Raw genomic sequence first — 14,001 nt, 5'->3', positions numbered from 1 at the left:
GTGTGAGTATCTGTGTGTCTGTATTCGTCTCTGTGTGTGTCTGCAGGTCTGTGTTTGTCTCTGTGTGTATCTGCGTGTCTGTGTTTATCTCTGTGCGTATCCTTTTCGTCTGTATTCATCCCTGTGGGCACCTGTGTGAGTCTATTCATCTTTGTGTATATCTGCATGTCGATATTTGTCTCTGTGTGTATCTGCGTGTCTGTATTCATCTCTGTATCTGCGTGCCTGTATTCATCTCTGTTGTGTATCTTCCTATCTGTATTTGTCTATGTGTCCATCTGTGTGCCTGTATTTGTTTCTGTGTGTCTCTGCACGTCTCTGTGTGCGCCTGTGCATCTGTATTCATCTCTGTGTGTCTGTATTTGTCTCTTTGTGTATTTGCGTGTCTGTTTTCATCTCTGCATTTTGTCTGCGTGCCTGTATTCGTCTCTGTGTGTATCTGTATGTCCATGTGCACAGCGGATCTGTCAGCATCTCTGGTGTTTAAAGTGATGCAATGTCCCTCTCTGCAGGCCTTCACACTCCTCTGAGTTGACAGCACCGCAAGGTGACAACCATCAGGGGATTCAGTCTGGGAGGGAGGGGGAGGGAGACAGCTCAGAGCGCCATCCAAACTGACAGAACCATCTGCACACGCACACATACACAGTTTGGTATATGGAGGATTGTATTCGTACTGAGGACCCTTAGAGTGGAGAATGTTCATGTAAAGTTATGTCTATGGTCACTCTGCAATGTGGAAGTGATTTGTCTTTGAAGATTATTCATGACACAGTGTGCGCAAATTAAAGTGTATTTCCATCGCAAATGCATCCAAGTAAGATTGACGGAACAATTTGTAAGTCAATGGAATGAATGTATTTCACGTTCATTATCTTGAAATGTTTTATAATATACTCCTCCAAATTATAAATGAGAAAAGATTGAAAATCCTGAAATGGACACAGTGGTGGTGGTAATATCTCAGGAACGATATCGTTAGGTATCAGACGAAACTGCTCTGTGCTTCCAAAGACGTTGTTTGAAAAACCAAACAGCCATGCAATGTGAAAGATTGACAGTATTTGATGTCCTCTGAAAGAAACAAAATACATCTGACACTAGTGCAAAGGCATGGGGAGGCTAGCAGAAGATGGCATTGTATAACTATAAACTAAACAGGGACAGACGTAGAGGTGTGGGGAGGGGGTGGTGAGGCGTTGATCTCAATTTCAATGGACTTACCCCAAAAAACGGCAGGACATCATCTCAGGAGATACACACATACATACACAGACACGTTAAACACACAACACATATTCATACAGAAATGGACACACACAGAAACACACACACTCCTGCACAGTTTCTTTAACATAGAGTTGAATAAGCTTTTCATTAATTTGGGAATCAGTGATCATTTGGCGAAGGCAGGAGAATGTAGGTGAGAAACAGTTCTGCTGTAATCCAATGGCACAGCAGATCCAATGGGATAAGTGGCCTGATTCTGCTCTATTTTCCCATATTCAGGAGAGAGTTTTCAAAGGTTGAATTTGAATGCAGATTACAAGGTTAAAGGTAGGCTTCTTGGCAGTGTGGAGGAACAAAGGGATGTTGGGGTCCACGTCTGTAGATTCCTCAAAGTTGCCAAAGCCCTCAAGGTAAGAATGTGTATGATGTGTTGGCTTTCATAAGCTGGGAGATTGAGTTTAGAGCTGTGAGGTTATGCTGCAGCTGCATAGAGGCCTGGTTAGACCACAGTTGGAATATTGTGTTGAGTTCTGTTCGCCCCATTAAAGGAAGAATGTGGACGTTTTAGAGATGGTGCAGACGGGAGTTCCCAGAATGTTGCCTGTCCTATATGGCATGTCTTATGAAGAAGGTTTGAGGGAGCTTTAGCTTTTCTCATTAGAGTAAAGAAGGATGAACGGTGACTTGATAGAGGTGTGCAAGATGATGAGAGGCACAGATAGAATGGATTAGTAGATTCTTTTTCATAGGGTAGAAATGGATAACACGAGGAAAACATAATTTAAATGTGATTGGAGGCGGGTTTTGGGGAGATGTCAAGAGGCAGGTTGTGGAATGCACTGCCAGCAGTGCTCGTAGAATTAGCTACATTAGGGACATTCAAGTAACTCTTGGATAAGCACATAGATGATAATAGGATGAAGGCTCTGCAGTTTAGTTTAATCTTAGAGTCGGATAAAAGGTCGGCACACCATTGAGGGCTGAAGGGCTCTTACTGTGCTGTACTGCTCAATGTTCGCTGTTCTAATTTCTTGAACTCTTGTGAAAATATTGTACCTGGAATTCCTTTAACTTCAGTGGAGGTTAATCTGATCAGTATTTGAATGTTGAGGGTTAATGGAAATTTGGGGAGGGTTGAGGGGCTGAATGGTCTATATCTGTTCCTAACCGTTGTGTCGAAAGAATAATGATTGGTTTGAGGGGAACTCATTTTGAGAATAAGGGCATTCCTATTTCAGACTGGGAAAGGGATGTTCCTTTCTCTATAGGATTGTGTGGTCTGTGGTCTTCTCTTGCACAAGGAGCAGTGAAGACTGGGTTAATGAAAACACTCAAGGCGGAGTTATAGAGGTCTTTGATGAACAAGAGAATCAATGTTTATTGGGAACAGACAGGAAAGGGATGCTTAGTTACCATCACATCAACAATGAGCATTCGGAATTGTACAGCAGGCTCGAGGGGCTGAATGGCCACCTGCTGATCTTGCTTCATGTATTGTTCACTCACTCAACCTCGCGATGCTGTTACAGAAGGTGAGGAAATCGCATTCAGCCATTCAGGATCGATCTGCACCTCTAAGTAATTATAAAGAAATAGGATGAGCTCTTCCGCCATTTCAGTACATTACGCAACGCAAGAGGAGGTCACACCTACTTTCCAGATTGCTACACAGGAACAGGGGAGTCCTGGGTAACTATGAGGAAATAGATAGTCGGGAGAAATGTGTATTTTCGGGTTGGAAATCTTTAACTTTGTGAAGTGCCTCAGAGATAAGTGCAACATAAAAAGCTATTTAGAATCTGTCAATGATTTGCGTGTGGGAACTGATTGGATGGAAATCAATTGGCTCAACCACTAAGATAATCATTCAATACGATGTCAAGTGGAGGTAGAGAGTCTGGAATGTGATATAGACAGGGAAGGTTAGTGTGCAAACCTTCAGCAGAAACAGGATAACATGGGGTACTGATGTTTGTGCTGTGGCAGAAGGGTAAAACAACAGTAATCTAATTCAAAGAAGAGAGATCACAAAACTCAGTTGTACAAAAAAATTTGTTCACCCGGGTACATACATCACACGGGGTTAGTATGCAGATGCAGCAAGTAATTAGGAAGGTATTTGGAATGATTACTGCATGAAAAGGCTATCAGGATATTTTACTGCATCTGTTCAGGGGATTTCTGAGTCAACATCTGATGTATTGTGGGCTGTGATGATTCCATAAACTGAAAAATAAATATACTCAATAGCTTTAGAATATTTGCGAATATGTTTCACTGCACTTGCTCCTGGAAAGAAGGCCTTATTCTGTCATACAGCACGGAAACAGACTCTTCACTGCACCATGTCCATGCTGACCAGGTGTCCTAAATTAATCAAGTTCCATTTGCCAGCACTTGGCCCATATCCCATAAAACCTTCGTGTTCACTCAAATGGCTTCATTCAAATGGCTTTAAATACTGTAGCTGCCCCAGCCTCCAACATTTCCTCTGGCAGTTCATTCTATACACTCTGTGAAAAGTTACCACTTTTGTCCCTTGTAAATCTTTCTCTCCTCACCTTCAATCTATGTGCTCGAATGGTGGACTGCCCTAAGCTAGGAAAATGTTCTTGGATCTTCACCATTTCCTTGTTCCTCATGATGTTTTAAACCTCTATAAGGCGAGAGCAATTCAGGGTTGAGAATGAGAGGCGTTCGTATTGAACTGTATAAGATATTGAGGAGAGTGTATCTGATGCATAGCCTATGGACATTTTCTCTGGTATGGGAGTCTAGAACTGAGGATTCAAATTTAAGAAAACAACATGTATATGATTTATACTCTTTTCATAGTATAAGAAAACAAATACTATGAAGACGCGATTTTATTGGACAAAAATATGAGGACACGTACAAATGTATCTTCATTAAAACTCCTACATGGAGCAGAGAGCAGGGACATAGTCCTACAGTTCCGATAATGTCAAGGAGGCCTCACGTGGTCCACTTTGGTGTTGAGATAACATTATTGTATATTTCTGCTCCGAGATGGAGAAAATGCAACATGCTGGAGAAGCCACTGCTTATTGCTACCTATCTTTCCTTGTTCCTTCTCGCAGCAATGTATGAGAGATGAAAACCGTTCAGTCATCTTTATCATTCATGTAGGATTACTGTTGAGGAATCATTGGCATCTCCCCACTGCCTAAAATCAAAGGTAATTCAGCAAATCCGACTGTTCCAGGAATAAATTCTGCTTGTGTGAGCAGAACAACTTCAGAGTCAGAATAACATTTAATTATTTTACTTCTGTCTTGAGTTTAACTCTTGCTTGGACAAAGCTCTTTCATGCTGATATTTTGCAGCTTTTGTTCCAGCTTGTATTTAGGTATGTGTATTTGTGTGTCTGTGTGCACTTGCGTGTGTGAGACACTGTGTATGTCTTAGTGTGCGTGTCTGTGTGTATGCACAGACTGCATCTCAGTATGCGTTCAAAGATAAATATTAATGTACATATTTGTCCAAACTGTTTGCCATTTATTTTTCCATCTTAGCTTTGAGTAACTTTGCTTTGATGAATTATTTTTGCAAATGTAAGATATCGAGCTGACTTGTCCCCAGCAAAGTACCTGACCTAGTCTGAGACCTATATCATTGGTCATATCACCAACCGAGTTACATTTAAAATTTATCATGATCAATGGAGGAACGGGACTAGAAAATGAAACAGTGGTCCATCCAGCCCCAGTCTGAACACGCATGAGGAGAATTTCACAATGGGTTGTTTTAGTGGGAATGCACTTCCCCAGATGTTTGTGGTGCCTGTGTGTTTGCATTTAGTCAAAGCATCTAGATATTGGACAGTAAAGGACAATGAGCTACAGATATGGGAGTGGGGTTGAGAACACATCCAGATCAGCCAAGACCTTACTGCCTAGTTGAGAGGGCTTAAAGTGTCCTCAGTCCTACGTTCCTTGTTCCATTCAGTTCCTCAAATCTGCAAGGCAGGAGCATTTGGAGTTCGTTTATTCCGATAACCTGGTGCACAGAAACAGAGGAGACCATTCACTGACTGAAGACTCGAGAGTGTAGTGCTGTAAAAGCACAGCAGGTCAGGCAACATCCGAGGAGCAGGAGAATCGCCGTTTCTGAGCATAAGCTTCTGACCGAAACGTGGTTTCAACAGAATACAAGGACGCTATTGAATCCATTGAAACTATTGGATAAGAATAGGGGTAGCCCATTCAGACCCTCCTGCCTATTACACAAGGAGTGAAGGAGTGTAGTCAGCACATCAAGATGTTAAACAGGAACCGGAGTCGCCAAGTCAGGTCCTTGAGCTGCTTCCAGATGACCAGGACGTGGCCATTCGGCCTATCAAACCACGTATACAGAAATAGGAAGATGTCTTTGATGCCCCACCATGACAAAGAGTGAAGCAGAGTCTACACAGATAGACTGCTCTATGTTGTTCCTCCTGGTTCCTTTGCTCGTGGTACATATGTGTCACTTTAAGTTTGTTTGCTGAACGTGAGGGGGAAAAGTGAATGTTTTGTGTCAAGCCTCAAGGAAATGCCTTCTATCTCCGAGAAGACATTATTGTACTCCTATAGAGGTCAGAAGCTGGTGGAAATGGCAAACTATTTCAGGAGTAAGGCATTAAGGCTGCTGATAGATTTATGATCAGTGCAGACACACACACCAGCTGCACATTGAGACAGTGAGAATTCATTCAGAGCCTGGAGCTCCCTCTCAACCAACATGGGGTCTCCACACTGAAATCAGAACTATTGGGATTTACATAAAATGGGGAAAATGCAATTTCTCATAAAATTACCATCCTTTTTCTGGACATAATAAATGTTACTCCAGAACCCTCAAGTTGAAATGTAATCGCTTGTTATTCTCTCGCTGTGCTACGTAGTTCGCTCGATTATACTCTCATAACTTTTATCAGTTAATTATCGTTTACACAATGTAATTCAATAATTTGCTTGCAAAGGTGGAAACATCTTATTGCACAGTTTGTTTGCCTTTTCTTTTTGATATTTGATGTAGCCTTAGCACAAATGTACATGTATTGTTTACTGAACAGCATTGACCAAATGTCTGTGTGGCGTTTGCACATTGTCGCCGTGTCTGCGTGGGTTTTCTCCGGGTGCTACGGTTTCATCCCACAGTCCAAAGATATGCAGGTGAGGTGAATTGGCCATGCTAAATTGCCCACGGTGTCAGGGGTGAATAGAGGGTAGGGGAATAGGTCTGGATGGGTTACTCTTCGGACGGTCAATGTGGACTTGTTGGGCCAAAGGGCCTGTTTCCACACTGTATGTAATCTAAAAAAAAAGTGACCTGTTTATCGGGATTCAAGGGTCACACACAGTATGTATTTTCCATGGGCTAAGAAACAGAAGACCGTGACTGTGGAGACTGATGAGGAATAAAGTTACATCCCCCAAGTCCCCAATGTCTTCTTGACAGACAGAATAAAATCAAATGTAGAGAAAGAAACCGAATATATTCGGATGAAGGAATTGCAAATGACAGTGTAAATAAAACAGGATAATTTGAAATGGAATGGCTGAACAATGATTGATCAGTGTGTGTGTGTGAATGTGTGTGTGTGTGAGTGCGTGTGTGTCTGTGTGTGTCTGTGCGTGAGTGAGTGTGTCTGTGTTGTGGGTGTGTGTGAAAGTGTGTGTGTGTGCATGTGTGCGTGCAGATACATAAGACTGTTCGTATGTGTGTACCATATTCAGAATGAACAAGAGAGACATATTTAATAAAAATGATGCATGTGATGTACAAAATTTATAAAACGTTAACATGTTATTTAGTCTTCAGCTGAGATGTTCTGTTCCCCTTCTTTCAACGTACACTCTGCCTCCTGCCTCTTCCCTGCATTCCCAGACTTAATCTCTAATTCTTATCAGGATGTATGTTATAAATTCCTGCTTCTTGTGTTCCAATTTATTTCAGTTAATCAATTTTCTACCGGGAAACATATACATTGACCTGCTGGTTTCGGTCAACAGCTGTTGCCTGTCATAATAATGGAGATAAAGTTCTGGCATCAGACCCACATTTCAACATATTAATCTGTTGCACAGACACTGTACAAAGGACCACAACACACAGGAATTGTCAAACCAAGTACAGAAGTACATCTATATCTATCAGTCATGTAGACTTCTCTATTTTTATATCTCCATGTCTATATTTTCTCTCTCTCTCTCTCTCTCTGTCTCTCGATTTCTGTTTTAATCTAATTGATACATCGTCCAATCGTTCTTTCTGTCTCATGCCTCAGACTTCCTTCCTTCTGTTTACATCTATTGACCACATTTGGATGTGATGTCTTATAATTGAGTAATGTAACTACAAGGCACGAGGGAGCAGATGGCCAGAGTTAGTTGGAAGGGAAGCTGAGCACGGGAAGATGGTGAAGCAGCAATGACAGGAGTTTCTGGGGATAATTCAGCAGCACATCAGAAATTCATCCCAAATAAGAACAATATTCAGCAGAAGACAGGTCAACCACGAGTGATAACGAATTCAGGGAAAGCATAAAAACAAAAGAAAATACACACAATGTGGTGAAGATTATTGGGAATCCAAAGGATTACGAAGTCTACAAATTCGAACACGGATAACGAATAACAGCAAATGGGAGGAGAGGGTGAAATATGATATCACGCTTCTTAATCGTGTAAAAGAATATGGAAAGCGATTTTTCGATATATAACAAGGAAGACAGAGATTAAAAAATAAACAAAGGACTGTTGGAAAATGAGGCTTGAGTAGTTATGGGAAGCAATGGAATGGCAGAGGAATTGAATAGATACTTTACATCAGTCTTCACGGTGGAAGACACCAGTAAAATGCCAGAACTTCAAGACAGTCAGGGTATCGACGTGAGTATACTGACCTCAGTAAGGAGAAGATGCTAGGGAAGGTGAAGTTGAATCAATCAGCGAGACGATTTGGACAACAGCTCATAGTTCTAAAGAGATATCGAAGTTAATTGTGGAGGCATTGCTGGTGATCTTTCAGGAAACTTTGGAGTGAGGGAGGACTGGTAAATATAACCACCCCGTTTAAGGAGAGAGGGTCACAGAAGACAGGAAATTATAGAAAGACTTATTGGATCTTTGGGTTTATGAATAAATGTGTGAAGTATAAGTACAAGGAAGTTGTGAAATAGATTGGAAATGGTGTGATTAAGCTACAGCATAACAAGAGTTACGTTTACAATACCATTGCGAACAGAAGTGATGAAAGTACGGTTAAAACAAAGGAAATCAGTTCGAAGCTGACAGGAGCATTCATGACAAAAAGACTGTTTCCTAGATCCTGCAGTGAGAATGTTGAGATAAGCTTGTCAGTAAACAGACAACAAGGAATGCATAAAAAGCACAATAAAATCTGTTGCTGATAAGGTCTCAAAGTGCAACGAAGTAGCCAATACACATGAAGCTGCAAAAGCAAACCAAGTGAGACAGCGTCCTAGGAACAGGAAAGTCAACGTTTCAGGCTGAAAGATTTCATCAGGATTGGGGTGAGGGAAGGGGAGACGGGAAGTAAATAGAGGGAGTGGCGTGGGGCTGGGGAAGGGTAGGTGGAATGGCGATGGTGGGGGGATGCAGGCAGGGAATTAAAGTGATTGGTCAGTGGGAAGGGTGCAACAGATAGACGAATGGGAAGATGGACAGCTTTGGTCAGGTCAGGGAAGGGGACATGGGGTAATGCTGTGGGTAGAGAAATTTTGAAGCCAGTGAAATCAATATTGACACCATTGAGCTGTAAGGTTTCCAGCTGAAATATCAATTTGTGTTCCCGAGTTTCTGTTTGACCTCACTCTGACAGTGGAGGAGGCCAAAGATGGACCTGTTGCTGGATGAGCAAGGGGAGGGGAATGATTGAAATGGATGGCAATTGGAATGCTGAGTTTGTTAAAGCGTGCAGAGAGCAGATGCTTCATGAATATGTGCCTGAGTCTCCCTTTGGTCTCCACAACATAGAGGAGACCACGTTGGGAGTTGGGGACGAACTCGGTTGGTCAGGATCAGGCTCTGTGTGGAATATTAGTGCTCTGCACGAAGCAAACAACTCGACTTTCCAGTTAGCATTCATTTTAATTTCAACTCCCACTCGCCCGGCGACATGCTCATCCTTAGCCTGTCCACTGTCAGAGGAACACCACCTGAGAGTTTACCTTTGAAACTGATAGCCCAATGGCCTCAATATTGACTGAAGCCGCTTCGAAAGCCATCCACCCACAACGTTATCCCATGTCCCCTTTCCCTGACCCGACACACCTGTATCTGCTTCATTCTTCCCACTGACCAATCACAGTAGCCTCATACCTGCATGTACCTACCACCACCATACCTACCCGCCACCCTTCCATATCCCATCACTCCATTTCTGGGCTCCCCTCCCCCTCACCCGTCCTGACGAAAGGTCCAAGATCAAAATAGTGCCTTTGCTGCTCCTCTGATTCTGTCTGGTCTGCTGTGTTTATCCAGATCCAAGTTTATTAACTCTGGTCTCCCGCACCTATAGTACGTCCTCTCTCCAAGCTGTGGAACTAGGTGGTCCACATATAAGAAGTAATAAATTTGGACATTTGAAAAGATCACGGACACATTCGTTATTTCACCTTCCAGATGAAGCACCATTTCACTTGTAATCTTTCAATCCAGTCTCCAGTCATTGCTACCCACAATGCAGATTCCTTTACATTGGGGGGACCAAACATAAACTGGTTTGAGGAACACTCCCACTCTGTCTGTGGGAATAACCATGACCTTCTCATTGCTTTCCATTTCATAAAGTACATTGCTGGCATGCTAACATTTCAGTCCTGTGCTGCTGTAATGCTCCAATGAAGCACAACTCAAACTCGAGTAACACCTCACTTTAGACCTTGGTACGTTCTATCCTGAAGGAGTTTTTATTCAATTCCATACATCCACAGCCTGACCGCATTATGGCTGTTCTCCATTCTTCACACACTCTTTCTCCTGGTGTCCCAATGAACTTGCCCTGTTTGGGAATCGTTTGTCTTGCACTTAATTAAAGAACCAATTTCCCCCCTTCACAATCTAATTAATACTCATTTTACATTTGATTCTCTTTTAACAGAAATAAAAGTCAATTTGTCAGGGGCATTGCTCCTCCACACCATCTTGTTTCCAGCCACCGCTCCTCTACCTCGGTCAAGGGAGTTAAAAGCCCATTTTCCAATCCTTTAATATTCTGAAGAGGAGTCACACTAGACTTGAAACGCTAACTGTGTTTCTCTCTCTCTGCAGATGCTGCCAGATCTGCTGTGTTTCTACAGAAATGAGAAAAAGCACATTTTCAATTAAACAAATGACTCTGGATGCTTGAAATCTGAAACGAGAACAAAAAAAAAACTGTGAGCCTTGAATAATGGTCACTGCACCCAAATGATTAAGTCTGCTTTCACTCCACTGATGCTGCCAGACCTGCTTAATTTCTCTCGCAATTTCTGCTTTTCACCACGTTTCAAAGTCATGTGTCAACTTGGCTCAATCGCCCTGTTCAACCGAGAGCGCATATACCGGGAAGTGAAAGATAACACAAGATGCACAATTTCTGTGTCTCTGAAATAACATAAAGCTGGCATTACTGAAACTAAAGAGTTCTTACTGTTAGTCAGGGAGAGAAACAGAGGGACACGCATTCACTCTAAACACAGAAGGTAGCACATAATGGAAAGGAAAGGATTCAGATGATTATGTTAAAGGGTGTTGGGCAATGAGACAAATTGTAAGTGTGAAACCATGGAGAGACCCTCAGTAGAATGAGAATATAAAATTGGAAGTGTGCCACATCAGAAACCAGAGTAGGTCACTGTGTACATGGCTGATGGGTGAGTGGGACTTGGTGTGAACTGGGGGCGGAACTGTATTGGAGATATTGCAGCTCAAACTGCGTGTTCCATGTGATGCTGTAGACCACAACAGCAACAGAAGAAAAATTATATTCAACCATAATCTGTAACTTTTTGCCTGGGATTATCCCTCAGTCTATCATTACCAATAAGCGAATCTATGCTTCAGCAACGAATGTGGTGAACATGCCAGGGCAGAACTATGTGTACCTAAAACTGATGGCAAACCATAGAGCTACCAAACTTGACTGTTTACATTCCAAACAGCAGAACTACCATCTGATAGGGAGGGCGGAATGATTGCAAGACCAACAGATCAGTTCGAAGCTCTACAGTCCTGCCAGATCCAGTCGTTAATGTATTAGACAACTCACTGCAGGAGACGACCCAACACATGTCCCCCTCCTTACTAATGGAACAGCCCTGCACATCAGTGCAAAAGACAAGCATGTAATTAACTGCGACATACTCAGGCAGAAGTATTGAGTCAATGATCTACCTCACCTCGTCAGGATGCCCACAGAATTACAGATAGCAGTTTTCAAACAATCTGATTCGCTCTATGTGATATGAAGAAACATCTGAACACGGGAGATATGACAAAGGCAATGTGCAACAAGCCGTGTCCCTGGGGAAGCTGTTTCATTCCTTTTCCAACTCTGACATCTATATGGCAATTACTCAGCTATGATAAGTCTCTTAAGAGGAGAATAATTACAGTATGACCAACATCACCCCCTCAATTCCATAATGAGAGACAAATTGTTGGGAGTTCTTTTTGACAGAGTTGTCAAGCAGTACAGAAATAAACTGCTCAGTGTGGTTTGCGACAGGTTACCATGTGGAGATGGAAATGTCACTAGGTTTCTAATCCAGACCAGGCTAATGCGCTGGAAGCTGGTGGAAGTTAATAACAATTAATAAAATATCGAGATCTAAAATCTTGAGTCAGTAATAATGACCTTGAAGCCAATATCAATTATAAAGACCAATTTGCTTCCACAATGTACTTTCAGGAAGTGAATCTCCCGTGTTTTCCTGGTCTGGCCTAAAAGTAACTCCAGACACACAGATATGTGATATACTCTTCAATGGTCTTTGAAATGGCCAAACAAGACACTCAATTGTATCAAACTGCTCCGAAGTCTTAAAGGATAAAACCGGTCAGAACACCGGGCATCAGCTTCTGCATCAGAAAAGGGAAACACTGGCCTGTCAACACTGCAGAGACCTCCTTCCTAACATCTGAGAGCTTGTGACAACTTTGACAGTGCTTATCCACAGACTACATCGAAACTTTTGGAATGGAGTAGGTCATTCAACACAGTGAGCCTCCCACGTTCTCACTTTGGCCGAGAATTTCCTCAATGCATTTCTCCTACAGCAGACTGAGATATATTGCAATTGATTCCGTCAACCAAATGTTTGAGGTGTTTGCGAATAGCTGAGACCCAAGGACACAATCCTGAGATACTCCACGAGCCTTAATCTCCAATAAAAGGATCATTTTCTTCCTGTTCTTCTGGTCCAGGTGCTTCTTTGCTGACCTGCTTTCTTTTTCATATTTTCTCCTCCACTTTTCTTTTTGTAATTTACTGACCTAAAGCTGGACCCAGGGTTTGGAACTCAAGCTAAGGCCAATGCGGAGGAGAATGAGTCCTTACTTTTCCGGAGCAAGCACATGACCTGGAATTGGCAGCTGCAACATCAGCAGAGTCAACGTGAGTGAGATCGGGCCCAGTAGCAAAAGGTGACACCTGAAGATTGGAGACATGTTGTTGGTTGTGTCCTGCACTGGTTGTGGTGAAGTGCATAGTGGAAGGCCATGATGGTAACATCGATGAGGAGGGCCCAGCAGTAAGAGACATGTTTCTGACATTGGAATGGCCTGGCAGAAGAGACAATGAGCTGGTGGTGGAGGAGTATCTGACAAGTGGCAAAGATGGTGCCTTAGGATCAGAAACGTCGATGTTGCTGGGGTCTGGTGTAGATGGGGATGAAGGTGTCATGAAGGGGTTGGGTTGCAGGGGTGGTCGATGATGAGGAGCTGTCTCAAAATCCATAAACTCTCTTCAGGCTGTAGCCTCTGTTTATTCCACTGTCTTCAATTATTCAAAATGGCACCACTTTGTGGCAACAAGTGAAAGCATTTCACTGTATTTTATTGTATTTATCCTGGAAAGTACACCTGGTCATAAAATCAAAATCAAAAACTTTTACTCACTCTTTCCTGCCAGCTGTCCCATTCTGTAACCATGTCCAAATATTTGCCAAAATCCCATAAGATTTGATTTTGCACACTGGGTTTGGGACTTCAGCAAAAATCTTTCTGGAAATCCCCCTCGTAATCTTATCCTTGTGAATCACCTCTCCCTCAACCTTCTCTGCTCCAAAGTAAACAACCTGAGCTTATCCAGCCTCTCTCCATAGTTGATATGCTCCATCCCAGGGAGCATCCTGGTGAATCTCCTCTGCAACCCTCCACTACAATCACATCCTTCCTGCAATATGGCTCCCAGAACTACGTACAGTGTTCTAACACAGCCTATCCATCGACTTGTACCGCTCTGATAATCGATACATCGGGGAATGAAAGCTCTGCCTACGGTTTCCTCTGCCTTATTAACTAACGTATTAACCTCAGTCAAAAAGTATATTGCTGGAAAAGCACAGCAGATCAGCCAGCATCCGAGCAGCAGGAAAGTCGACTTTTCGAGAATATGCTTTTCATCAGGAATGTGGCCACCAATCCTGATAAAAAGCTTATGATCAAAACATCGACTCTCCTGCTCCTTGCATGCTGCTTGACTGACTGTGCTTTACAAGAACTACACTTCTTTATTCTGATCTCAAACATCTGCAGTCCT

This window comes from Chiloscyllium punctatum, chromosome 23 (genome assembly GCF_047496795.1).
Source record: "Chiloscyllium punctatum isolate Juve2018m chromosome 23, sChiPun1.3, whole genome shotgun sequence".
Lineage (NCBI taxonomy): Eukaryota > Metazoa > Chordata > Chondrichthyes > Orectolobiformes > Hemiscylliidae > Chiloscyllium > Chiloscyllium punctatum.
This window is presented reverse-complemented; position numbering follows the sequence as displayed.